Genomic DNA, 14,627 nt, shown 5'->3' with positions numbered 1-14,627 from the left:
TTGTTGTTGTTGTTGTTGTTGTTATTAAGTTGTATGAGCTGTTTATATAGTCTAGAAACTAAACCTTTGTCAGTCACATCATTTACAAATATTTTCTCCCATTCTGTAGGTTGTCGTTTTGTTTTGCTTATGGTTTCCTTTGCTGTGCAAAAGCTTATGTTTAATTAGATCCCATTTGTTAATTTTTGCTTTTATTTCTACTGCCTAGGAGAACATAGCTAAGATTTAGGTCAGAAGATGTTTTGCCTGTTTTCTTCCAGGTTTATCATGTCTCATCTTATATTTAAGTCTTTAAGCCATTTTGAGTTTATTTTTGTTGTGATTTCTGATCGTACTGCTTTGTTCAAAGGTGGTAACCAGGCAGGCAGTGTCCAGGCACCGAGCAACAGTCTATTCTTATCAAGTAATGACAAATTTAACAAATCTGGTTGGAAAAACCTAGTATCCTAACTACACAAGCCTGGCCATCTACCAGAGGTCGTAAGATGCACTGGTGACAGCCTAAATAAGATGTATGTCTATAATTTCCTCATCCTGAAGAAAAACAGTCAAGCCTGTTGTCAGAAATAAGCCACGTGTTGGAGTAATTATAAAAGACTTAAATCTGGGGAAAACATTATCGAGAAGGAACCAGAAAATTTTGCAAGCACTTCAGAGGAATGTAGATATTAATATCAAAAGACATTCCATACAAAATAAAAAGATACTGCTCTCCAAATGGCCCTGAAGTACTTTATTATTTCCCTCAAAAACATGTTTCTTTCACAGCTTATGCTGAATAGCCTGGCATATGCTAAATTCCTTTTATAAATTTGTCAACATTTAGTTCATATACAGGCAAACAGATCTGATTTCTAGATTTTACCCCATAGAATAATTTCAGAATGTGCTTGATTTACTGTGTCCAACCCAGAGTGAAAATATTGTTGAGAAGTTTCCATGTGATTTTTTTTCCAACAGAAGATTTTCTTTACTGGAAGAAAACTTGAGCTGATTTTTAATGACTAGATTAAATTTTCTCCCTCTACACTAAATTTAGAATGAAATCCAATACCAATTTCTTACTTTTTATTCCCTCCCTGCCTCCCTTGTTTTCTTCCTTTTTCCCCCTTCCTTCTGCTGTAAATGTTTATTGAATACTGCTATGTCTCAGGAATCCTTCTAGAGGCTAGAGAGTCAAAAGTGAACAAAACATTAAGAAAATCCCTACCTTGATGGAGCGTAAATCCTTATAGAATAAACAAACAAACATAAAACAAAATAAATGAATAAAATGTAAATAAAATAAGGAAAAATTGGGAAGAAAAGAGAAGATAAATAAGAAGTATTAGATGAGAGTTGTAATTTTAAACTGAATGGCCAAGGAAGTTCTCACTGACTCAGTAATATCTGTCTAAGAACCTGTAGCTTGGGAGCAAGCGAGATACATGTGAGAAAAGCCTGTATAGGCACAGGCAAGAGCAAATGGAAGATCCCCAGAGCATGGACATGCCAGGTGGTGTATAAACTAGAACAGAATAAAAGAGAGGTGTGGGAGATAAGGTCAGAGAAATACAGGAGGAATACCAGATCATGTTGCCCTTCTAGGTCATCACAGAGACCCTTCTGAGTGAGAAGGAAACTGTTGGGGGATTGTGATCAGAGAAGTGACATGGTTAGTTCATGTACATGCAAGTAGACATGATCTCTAAACTTTACTCCCATGCAATAATTTCAGAATGTACTGTACAATCTAACAGGGTCACCCTGGCTTGTTAAGGATAAAATGAAGGGGGGAAAGGGTAAAAGTAAGGAGACCAGTGGGAAGTCTACTGTAATAGTCCAGGCAGGAAACAAGATTTGGATGAGGGAGGTGGCAGTTAACAAAGTGTTTGAATTCTGTGTGTAATCTGAAGGTAGAAATAACAGAATTTGATGCTGTTGGGTACAGGATGTAAAGCAGAAAGAAGGCTAAAAGAACTCTAAAGTTTTGGGATACATTAAATAAAAAAATAAAGTTGTAATTAACTGTAATAGGAAAGACCTCAGGAGGAGCATTTGTCAGGGTGAAATGTCAGAAGGACAATTTTATATTTGTTAATTTTGTTGTCCAGCATAAAATAGAGAAGTTAAACAATAGAGTTCAAGGCAGAGGATGGGGCTTGGCCCCATGTGATTTGATCATCCACAAGTTATGTAGAGTATTTATAACATCAAACCCTTCAGTGGAATCGGAAAGCTACTTCAAAATTTCATTAAGAGTAAACTATTGTTCGCACACATAGGTAAAACTCTTTTACTTGTTCTGATATAGAAAGAAAGACTATCTGCATAAACCCGGGAAGCCGAATGATTGAAATAAAATTTCCAAAATGCGCCATTTAGGCCTAATTTTCAAAACATTGTTACTGCAAAGTCTCAAATAGAAGTAAAATTTAATTACATATCATTAGTTTACAACAGGGAACAAATTTAGTCTATTTTTGTTCACCTTTCTTCAGAACAGGACTAAGTCACCTTTTCAATCGTGTTTATCAAGATGACAGTCATCATCCCTTTGGTTAACTTTTACCAGGCCAAAATTCCTGGCTCTAGCCTCATCATAAGTCTCAAGAGCACTAAGCCACAGGAAATAAAGGAATAACAATACCAGTCTGGAACTACTTTTCCTCTTGTTATACAAAAAGAGCTTCTGATCCAGCAATTTAAAAAATTATATTGCTGTCAGGGCATAGCTTCTAGATACTGTGATATTGATATCTTCTTTGGTCTAAATTGTGCAAATGTTCATAGAAGAGTTAAAAACAAAACACAGAAAAACACCCTGTGCTATGACTTCTGGATCGAGATGGCAGACTGGGCATTTTCTGAAAGTAATTTTGAGTCTGAAATTCTATATCTAGCCAAACTATCACTCACATGAATAATAATTTAAAGGTAAATAATTTAAAGACTGGTAAGATCTCAGAGAGGTCTTGGCTCCCACATATTTTCTTCACAAAGCAGAAGAGAAATGCAAAGATAAGAAAGAAAATAGAGACCTAAGCTAGTGGTACAATTCAAAGAGAGCCCAGGAAATTATCTGAGCAGTGAGCAGTATGATTAGAAAGCAACTGACCCAAACTGTACAGAAATCCAGAGGGCTTCCTGAAGGAAGTTTTCAAAAAGAAAGTCAAGTCCATTCAACAAATAATTTGAAGATTAAAAGCTCTTACGAATAAAATGAAGAAGATGCATGTAACCATCATGATGAACAAGCATGATATGTGACTTGTGATCAACAGCACATTTACTTCTTTCTATCATCTTTTTAACTTTATTCAGCAGGAACAATCTGCCCGTGTCCCTAGATGAAAACTCCAAAGGGGACCATAACTTCTGTTGCTTCTCTAAGTAAGGTATTCATAATGCATACAAAGCCACATCATTTTGGTTTATTGATTAAAGCCCTATGATAATAACTATTTGAATTTGTCTGTGCATTAAACGTTCTCCCCTTAGCCTGTTGTGATTTAACTTAAGGTAGAAGCCATTGAGAAGCAAGGAAAGAGGTGGTTTCCCAAGCTTCCTCGCCAATTACAGAGTCCTGCTGAATTCCTCTCTCGGGGCTCCATGGTTCCAGATGAATGTCTTTCCATTCCTAGAGGTCACGTTCCCCTGAGCTTCTTGCTGTACTTCTGCCCTGGTTTTCTGCTGAGTTATTCTCACCTCACCAGGCAGCTCTATTGGGCAAGACTCAAGAAAACCCTACATCAGTTCTTTCCCCTTGTTTTCCATTTTGTCTGCATCGGGTTTATAGGAAACACTGCATCCTTTGTTCCAACAAAGTTTTCAAATGCATAAGAGCTGCATTAGAAATGCATTTCAAACATTAGAGAACCCTCCTTTCACCTTCTACTCAAAATAGAAACTTTAACCTACATACATTAACCACCACCAGGCCCCACTACTTAGCACACACCTAGACCGGAGGAGATACACAACAAACTTCCTTCACACAACAAATTGACTACAGGATACATAATCTTATAAAATTAAATGGTATTGAATTTCTACAAAAAAGATTTGGTTACTAATCTATCATTAAGATAATTTGGGTTGTTTTCTAATAGTCAATTTTTTTTATACTAATAAACACTCACATTGTTAGTTTTGTCAACCGGCCATCTGTTTGTGACATAGTTCAGGTATCTGAAGTATTATCTGAGGCAATGTGTCAAAGTGGAGCTCATTTTGTCTATTTGGAGCTAAAATCCATAAACTTGAACTAATTTGAATCAAACTTTCCCACTAACTGGTCAAAGAAACTGGATAAAGGATTTATGTATTTACTTATTTTTATTCATCTATTTTGTTAAATATAATATCTAATATTTGTCTCCCGTAATTAGTCCTATATTACATCAGTTATCTACCACTGATCTAAAACTTAAAGAATTGGAGAATTGTGATTCTAAAAGGTATTTAGACAACATTAATATCAAAAGAAATACTGATATAGAGAAGTCAAATAGTAGTTAGCAGAACTGGAAAAACTTAGCTATCTCAACTTTGGCCCAGTTTCCTTATTACAGTGTCCTGATTAATATGTAAAACATATACATACTAATGTTTACTTGGGAAATTGCTCAGAAGATAAAATAGAATTTTGCAACATTAATTAGATGGAGCCTAGAAGACTTCAGCAATAATTAAAGAAGCCCAGTTCTAGAAGCCAAAAAAAGACCAATAACCTAAAGGTCAAGAGCAAACAAATGATGACTTATGGTTGAGATGGAGATAAAGAGAATGGTTGCGGATTATGAAAAAGAAATAGCTTTAAATGAAAATCAACCAAGAAAAACAGAGAGGATTGCAGGGCAGGGAAATGTTACAAGCTCTATCTCCAGAAATTTTAATAAATGAAATAAAGTAAAAAACTGAAGAAAGAAGATACTAGACTGTTCTAGCTGCATTTTATGTATAATTAAAATGTGTAAATACTATATAAATGGGGTTTTTCTAAACATCTGCAATTTTTCTAATATTTTATTATTTTCAAAAATTCCCTTTTGCTCTATAATAAATAGGTCACATGTACACGTTTCAATACCAGAAAAGGAAGCCTATGGTAGGATTTTATTCCACAGTTAACCTTGGAAAGAAGAACATTAACAACAGGGGGTGGGCTATCAAAATCATAGGAAACAGGATTGAACTACAGAAAATTTAGGCTGAAAGCCAAAGATCCACATTCTAGCTCCAATATGCTGGTAAGTACCCGTGTGACTTAATTTAATTATAGCATCTCTGTTCCTCAATTTATTCATGAATAGACCAGGGGGCTGGCAGAGATGCCTAAGGGCCCCTATGATTTTATCTTTTAATGATTTTGCTAATTGTAACTGGAGTAATATATGCCACATTAGCCAATGTTAAAACTTATTAACAAAATACTCATTTCAACCTTTCTTAATAGGACAGTTTCAAGTATAGATTTAATGTATTTAAAGCTTTTCCCCAATATATTTTCTACATTTGAGAAATGTGCTATGTTTGACATGTCCATGTTGAAAATAGCTTATAGTGACTTGGTAAGTTCAAGGGAACTTCGCCCTTTTCATCTCCAATTCTCCTTTGTCCTCACCATTCTCTGCTTATCTTCCTCACCTTGACAAAGAATTTAACTTCTGTCTCATGCAGTTGATCTATTTGCTCCCTCCTCCAAGATTTCCTTAATATTCCTTAATAATAATTTCCTTAATAATTTCCTTAATAAAATATATTTTATTTTCAAAGTTCTGCTATTATTTTTTACAGTTTTTTAAATGTCTAAATAAGTTAAAAAATGTTGAAAAAGCCTATGAAGTGTAACTTTCAGGAATTTATTTTCCAACTTGCAAATGACACTGGATAGGATCTATTTCATTGGGCAGTTTTAAAGGCTAAATGTGTATGCATGGAAAAGAACACAGCCCAGTGAATAACACTCAACAATAGATGTGGTTTTTCCTATTCTTTAAAAAGTCAGACAGAAATCCAGTTCTGAAATATGAGATCAGTACCGTATCACTGAATTCCTAGAAAAAGATAGCTCACAGTGTCAGTGTTCTTCCTGAAAGATGACCCCCAGGCCTATGAAGATACAATTCTCATAACTTTTCATATTATTCATATTATTCCCTTCTCCATGATAAGTTTTTATTTGACCTTACTCTCTCATATAAAGAAGAATTAGAAGTAAGGATAAACATCTTGCCTGTTTCTGGGCTAATTACTAAGGCTTTCTTCATTATCCAGCTGATCTTTAATAACAAAGCAAGACAAATCTTGAGCCTGTTTAGCTTAAGCTAATTACCAAGCACTCCTTCATCTGGTTCTTGCTCAGAGGAGGCCAATAACTGGGACACAGAGCATTAGCTTTTCTTTGGCATCCACTGCCAGCCACACCAGCTACTAACTGACAAGCCCGAATCTGGTGGGGGAAGGATTTTACCTGACTAGTTAAGCTGAGCCTCAGGACTTCTTAAAAGCAAGCTCCTGCTGCGATTTCTTACAATAAGCCCAGGATTTAACCAAAATGCCAGAGATTGTCACTCACAGGGACTGTAAAAAGGTTCAGTGTGCTGGGAATTTTCCACTTCTTAGCCTGTGCAAGTGACAGTGTTCCAAGTTGCCCACAGTTGCCTACAGTTACTCAGGTTGATAATTAACATTTCAGCTATGGTTAATTAAAAAAAAATGACCAGAAAATGAAAAACTTACTAGCATGACACCAATGGACCAACCTGCTCATGAACAGAGAAAATTTGGTTGAATCTTTTTGCATGAAGTAATGAAAACATTCCCAGCCTCCAAAATTACACTAGAAACAACACATGCAGATGAAAATAGACAAATCCACAATGATAATTTGCATTTTACACACTTTCACACAAATGTCCCAGAGGCCTCCAAAAACATAAGTTAAATTTCATGGATCTCCTCCAAGGACACATTTATGATTGTTTATGAAAACAGAGTAGGAAATTGAGACATAAGTCTGGAGTGAGCAAAAAACTAGTTAGGTCCACTGAGCACACGAAAGAAAAAACTCAGTTTCAAGCCCTAAGCACTAAACCACATAAATATCTCACCCACTGGTAAAGATAAGAAGGAAAAAAATATATTAAATTCATTTGCAGATTCTTTTTATAAGCTGCAAACCTACATTTCAAAGTCATGCTAAAGGTGCATTATTTATAAAATAAAATCAAGCAGGAAAAAACCTCTTCTAATAGTGTGATCATCTTTTTTATTATTTCTCTTTCACTTTCTTTCAACAGATACCAAATTGAGCCATCACCATACACAAGGCACTAAGCTGTGATGATGCAAAGTATAAAATGCAGTACAGTGTTTTGAAGACTTTGTCATCCTTTGTAAAGAATGGCACTCGGGTCTGGAAGGTAAAAGCACCTCCATATCAGACTACGGTGAAGTGTGAAATCTATGAAAGGATTGGTATTAACATTATTCAAAGGAGAGAGAAAGTCCTGTGGCAGATGGCATTTCAGGGAGGGCTCTTCGAAGGTAAAGATAACTGAACAGACCCTTGTAGAATATGAGATAAAGAAAGGGGTAAAGAGTCCAGGGAGTGGTCCTGTTAAGGGGTAAAACCAGGCTCGGGTGGAAATGAAAAATGCATGCTCACAAAACAATAAAAAGACCAGCAAGGAAGATCGGTAAATGGGCTGAGCAGTTTGAAGTCTGATTATGCCAGAAACGTGAATTTTACATTACAAAATACACTTTCCCAATTACTTATTTCTCAAAGAGATAGAAAGCAAATTCTTGCTTTTACCATTTTTTCAAATAAATAGCCTAAAGGGTCACACTCTTCCCTTGAATGTTTCTTTGTGCAGAACACGGTATTTCAAATAGATTGTTTCACCACCTGTTTATGGGTTTTTGTAATGCAGCCGTTTCATTTCTCACATTATACCTCATTCAAGAAAGCCAGGAGAACCCATTAAATCCTAGGTGTCCTTAGGAATTAAATCCAAGAATATGAATTTACCTGTCCACAATGTTCTGCAAATTCTAGCCCCAAATAGGCTGCGAGCCCAGAAGCAGCCCTGGAAAGTGGCTAAGAACTAAGATTCCAGAGTCACTCACACTGGAGGTGAGTCCACACTGTCAGTCATTACCTGTACAACCTCTGGCAAATCACTTAACCTTTTTAAGGCTCAATCTCACTGTCTGTAAAATGGGGTAGATAGTCCTTCATTCTTAAAGTTGTTTGCTCATTGATTTATTCTTTTTCAACAAATACTTAGCAAACATCTACTGTTTGTAAGGGACTCTCTTAGGTGCTGGGGACACCCTAGTGAATAAGACAGACAAGGATGCTTGGAAGGTTTAAATAGGATAATATCTAGCCATCATTTGGCAAAATACCTAGAAAACGATTAATCAATAAATGTTAATTATTAAAACTATTACGAACAGTTTGACACATAGCTTATGAATTTGAGCAAGTCTCTTTACTGCCCTGAGATTCAGATTTCTTATTTTTAAATCAAGAAAATTAGAACGTGGGACTTCTAAAACTCTTCCTAGCTTCCTCATGCTGTGAGTGTATAGCTGATAAGCTCTCTTGAGTCTTCCGGGAGACACCAGAAAAGAAAAAGAGGGAAAAAAAGGAAAAACAAACAATCCCTGACTCATAGAAGCAGAAAATTATAAGTCAATGCTATAGTTTTTTGTACACATTTCCTTTTATATACAAAGGTGCATGCTACTATTAAATCAGAATAAATCAATCCACAAAGACTGAGAACCATAGTGTAAGCAATACAGTCACATTTAGCAGGCTTTTCTTCATTATTACTGTTTCATTTTTATTTAAAAAATTGAGTAGATGAAGAATAACTTCTTGGAAGTCTCTACATGACAGATAGCCAGATTGGGGCACAGTTGGCCCAATTACAGGTTCTAGATTAACAGCCAGTTCCTATCCAATCAATGTTCATATCTGGCACACTGTACCAAGTGAATGGTAATGTTGCCAGTTTGGTGGTCTTGTATGGAGACGTTTGAAATGTCAAGGACAACAGGACTTAAGTGAAGAGTATTCTTTTATTCTGCAAGTGAAAGTTTAGTAAAACATTCAGAAAATCTGTTTCAAGTGACTCCCTTAATTGATTTTTCACTTGGTGAAAATGTGTTGTTATTTATTCAGCATTACACCTCAAACCAGTAGCATAGACATTAATTTATGATCTGAAAAATGAAGATTCAAGAGGACTACATGCATGATCACCTTGCTTTTAGAATGTGAAGTAAGTACAAAAATAAAAATAGTAGTAATAATAGAAGCTACCATTTCCTGAGGAATGTTAAGCCAGGAAGTTTACTTATAGAATTTCACTTAATCCCCACAGTAACCCCGTGAGCTAGATATTATTCAGTTTGTGTTTCAGATGAAGAAGTGACTCAGAGAGTTTCAGTGTTTTTCCCAAGGTCACACAGCAAGTAAACAGCAGATGGAGCCTGAAAATTGTCACTTCTCTTTGTTTGTGACAGATGCCAGAAGACTATGCTGGAAACTCTTTAGGTATAAAAGTGATTCAAAGACTATAAATGAGTCATCCCTGGACTTCTTAGCACAGAGACCTTCATTTTCTGCATTTACATTTCAAAAGACTACATGATAAAGAAATCATTTGCTATTGCTAGATAAGTGCTTCTTCAAGCAAGAAATTCCGAGCCCATTAAAAAAAGGAAAAGAAAGAAAATGCACTAGCTCTCATTTCCTCCCTACGTTAGACAAGCCTCAAAAGACACTTAAATTTCTGGCATTAAAATCAGACTGCCCGGTATTACGGCAATCTCCAAGAGTTTGCATTTTAAATGGCACAGTTGCTTCTTTGACATAAATCAAGATATTCCATAAGTTTATAAGAAATGAAGGGCCTTGTTTTACTTGTGTCCATATTGTTCCTAATTTTCTGGTGTATTCTGGAATGTGCATATTTCTTTTTTTCTATTTCCCCCACTAGAAATTACTTCTCTTGGAGTAGAGAGTTTTGTCTTCTTCAGCAACCTCAGTGCCCAGAAGAGGTCCTGGCATAGTAGGCATTCAGTGTCTATTTGTTCAGTAATTGATGAATGAATAAATAAGCATGACTGAAAGTGGGCTGAAGAAAAATGTGATCCAATTTATTTCTAGGGTCTTGAAGCTGCCACACAACTCTTGAGCCAAATTCCTCTGAACCAGTCATCTCACCTGCTAATCTGAAAAGTCTGTATTTTCATAATATCTAGGATGAATATAATATTATTTAAAGTATTTCATTCTTTATGAAATCAGAGAAGCTAGGAGTCTAAAAGATTTACTATTATCTAGACTACATCAAGGAAAAAAAAAAAGAACTCCTCCAGTTCTAGTTTTTCCTACTTCAAAGCATTACCTTTATAGGTTTATACATAATACATGCAAAACAAGTTTTCAAAAACAAGTGGAAACATCTAAGCACCCAAATAGCTTAATCAATCCCTGGGAAGATTTCTTATTTTTCAACGCATCCTGTTTTTGGTTTTTTTTTTTAAGTCATATGACCACACCTGCCGGCAAGGGGTAGGCTGGAACATGAAGCCTTTGTCTGGGAACATTTCTGGTGAAAATGCCACTGTAAGGAAGGGGTATAAATTTTTGGTTCTTGTTTTTGATGGGCGACAAGCCCTCTGCCACAGTGAGACTGGGGAGGGTATGTTGCTGGGTTACAGGTGTCTATGTACAACACCCTTGTCCCTTGTCCTCTTTGAGTCTCTGTCCTTGGAATGACCCACTTTGGGCTCCCTTCTGTCTTGCGGTCAGCCCTGCAGGACAGACTCTTCCCCTGCACAGGGGCCTACAGTTGTCCAGCTGCCCTGTCTGTGACTGGGTGAATGAGTTCAAATCAAACAGGGCAGGTGGAGTAAGAAGCCCATTTTAGCCTCAAATTCAAGTTCATTCTTCCACCAGCTTTACCAACAATACACTTCATATTTTTCTAAGTTTCTATTTGACAGGTAGGTAGATAAACAGACATATATAGTGCATATTGGCTCAAAACTAGCAGCAGAGAAGGGGCAAGAGCCCCACAAAGCCCCATAATTATGTTAAGGGACACTCACATTTATCTTAAGTTAATTTTTCCTAAAATGATGGAATGATAGTGGTTCTTTGAGCTAGCTGAAATTTCTTAACAGAATTAACTACAAAAAAAAATTATAAATATTTTAGAAAACAAAACTATTAAATCCTTAAAGTTCCAAATAATCAGAATTTTTGAAATTTAAATAGGCTTCTGGAGTTTGTAAACTTAAAGGCTCAAATGGAAAATAAATGTTTAATGGTCAAATATTTGGATTTCTTTGAATTCAAAGCCAGCCGTTGTTCCGTCTCCTTGGTGGATTTCCAAACAGGCCTCACCCGACTCTCCAAACTTCAAGGACTTACCTCTACAGAGTCCATCAGCCCCTACCTATGTGTGGATCACACACTTAACTTATTTTGCTGTCATGCTTCAGTATCAAAGTCAGTACTGGGTGGTCTTTCAAAGTGCTTTGGGTGGGAGTTTAAGGAGAAAACGGCAAAACTCTCTAAGGAAGCACTTGGGTGGCCTGGCATCAAAGACAGAGGATGATTGCAAAGAGAACCAAGCAAACAATATTTCCTGGTGATCCATTCAAATGCAGCCACAGCGTTTGCACAATAAGCCTTAGCCTCAGTGGCGCAGAGAGTCCCCTCGGCTCCTGGGCGGGCTGGCGCACCAACCCTCTTTAATTGGCTGAGGAGGAACCGGCTTGCTCCAACCCAAATATGAATGAGATATTATGTGTGAATAAGAAAAAGCATTTTAAGGCATGTGTGGCCTCTTCTGTCTCCTGGCTGTTGTACAATCAATGTTTCGTTCATAGACACAGAATCACAAGTAAAATCTTAATAGTGGTTTTTAACTTCTCTGTCAGTATGGAGCCATTTGTAACAGAATCGTTTAGCAGCTATCTTCTTTTATTTATTTTTCTTTCCTGCATTAACAATGCTTAAAACTAACTGAATAAAAGTCTGAATAAAATCCCATTCTATTAGCCTTCTGACAGGAGAACCTTCAAATATATTATAAAAGTAATGTCTGTATATTTAAGATTGGATAGAATATACTTACTAACACCAAATTGTGTGTTAATCAAAAAAATTGAGTTAGAAAGATGTGCTGGTATTTGGTGTTATTTCAACAGTATGACACTGTGAAAAAAAGATTAAAAAAGGAGGGAGATAGTGTATTACTTATATATTCCAATCTATCATTTTATTGTAATTTCTAGATTTCTAATGAAAAATCAGGAAAACTCAAAAATTGTCCTGTTAATTGATTCCTATCAATCTTCATATCTAACAAATTTAGCAGAAAAACTAAAACTGAACAAAAACTGAGTGCATTGTGGAGTTCCCCAGATCACCTACTTTTAAAGAGTGGTAAAATTTTATAACCATCACTTAAGGGGGTCTCTTTTCTGCTTTGTAAATCCCTGTGTGATACAATCATGTGAGGAGTCAGGTCACATTTATTTCTTGATCCCTAGAAATGATGATTAAAGTCTTTTGCTGAGAAAAAATAAATAAATGTACTCTGGACCACACAGTCTTAAGTTTAAAGACCCTCCCTGTATTGTGGTCAGCCCCTTCTGGTCAAGGCTTACAGAGGGACACTGTTAGAGCCACCACACCCTGTTCCTCTGGTCCCTTAGAGAGCAAAAGCTTGTTAAACTTTGTAGTACCTCTTTCTTTGAAAGTCTTCTCAATGACAGACATGGGGGGGAAAGGTGACTTCAGACTTGGGATGTCCCACCCCTTCCTACCAAATTAGAGGCTAGACCAGTTGTCCTCCCATCAAAAACTTGTAAAACCTCAAAAAACTAAAAATGGACTTACCATATGATCTAGCAGTCCCACTCCTGGGCATATATCTGGAGGGAACTCTAATTCAAAAAGACACATGCACCTCAGTGTTCATAGCAGCACTATTTACAATAGCCAAGACATGGAAACAATCTAAATGTCCATCAACAGATGACCTGATAAAGAAGTTTGGTATGTTTATACAATGGAATACTATTCAGCCATAAAAAATAATAAAATAATGCCATTTGCAGCTATATGGATGGACCTGGATATCATCATTCTAAGAGAAGTAAGCCTGAAAAAGAAAGAAAAATTCCATATGATATCACTCTTATGTGAAATCTAAAAGAAAAAAAAGACACTATGAACTCATCTACAAAAGAAACAGACTCGTAGACATAGTAAACAATCTTATGGTTACCAGGCAAAGAGGGTGGGAAGGGATAAATTTTGGAGTTTCAGATTTACAAATGTTAACCACTATATATAAAAATAGATTAAAAAAAACAACTTTCTTCTGTATAGCACAGGGAACTATATTCAATGTCTTGTAATAACCTTTAGTGAAAAAGAGTGAAAACGAATATATGTATATATATGCATGACTGAGACATTGTGCTGTACACTTTGACACATTATAACTGACTATACTTCAATTAAAGAAATATATATTTATATATATATATATATATATATATATATAAGCTCAGAAAAGAGCAACTGTCTCTGGTTTAAAAGTTCCATAGCATATAAACTAGCAGAGTCCCAGAAATTGCCAGTGTTCGGGGGCAGGCAGAGGGAGATGCTATAGCTGAGAGACGTGCTCAGGAGCTGGGGAAGGGGAGAGATCAGCCTGCATCCCAACCACATTGCTTGGTAAGAGTAATTAAATGTCCGTTAATCAAGTGAAAATGGTTGAATTTAAATCATCTTGCCGGTAACTCGTCCAAGAGGACTGACCACTGGGCCAAAAGACCTCATCAGCAAGTCCCTATAGAGACAGTCAACTCATGAAGAAGGAAGGGAGATGGAAAAGGCATGAGTCAGACCCCTGTATCCTCCTCCAGAGGTTGTCCAAGAAGGGTCTTCATAGGTCCTTGGAAGGAACTGCAAGGTGCCCTAGTAAGAGCTGGCATTTGGATGTTGGTTGCACAGAACCAAAGAGCTGTCAGGCACTGTTAGATTGAGAATAGGTAACAAGCAAAGTGGTTGAGAGGAGGGCAGCCAGCTCACCAGGAGTAATTACAGAGGGAGCAGTATCTGTTTTTCTCTCACTGCTTCCCTCACTGCCTCCAGAGGAAAAGGGAAGAAGGTTGGAGTTGTGAGGGAGCAGAACATACCCGCCATCTCATCCCAAGTCACTGGAGCCTCTGATCTAACCCCCTTGGAGTGGCTGAAGGCACTGGGATTGAAGTTAAGCTGGAAATGTTAAACTGAATACTACTCTCACTGAAAAGGCTAGTCTCCAATATATAAAGAACTCTTAAGAAAAAAAAAGTTGGCAAAATAGACCCTTAAATATATGAAATGATAATCACAAAATTTATAATAAAATCTGATTTCTCATGCATTAGACTGACAAAAATACAAAAGCTAAACAATAAACTCATTAGCAGGGTTGTAGGAAAAGGGGCAAGACCGACACTGCTGGTGGGACTGCAGAATGCTATCCCTTTCTGTAGAAAAACATTGGACACTATTTCAAACATCTCTCTATATATTTGCCCATCAATTCAGC

The sequence above is a fragment of the Vicugna pacos genome, chromosome 1 (assembly GCF_048564905.1).
Source record: "Vicugna pacos chromosome 1, VicPac4, whole genome shotgun sequence".
Lineage (NCBI taxonomy): Eukaryota > Metazoa > Chordata > Mammalia > Artiodactyla > Camelidae > Vicugna > Vicugna pacos.
This window is presented reverse-complemented; position numbering follows the sequence as displayed.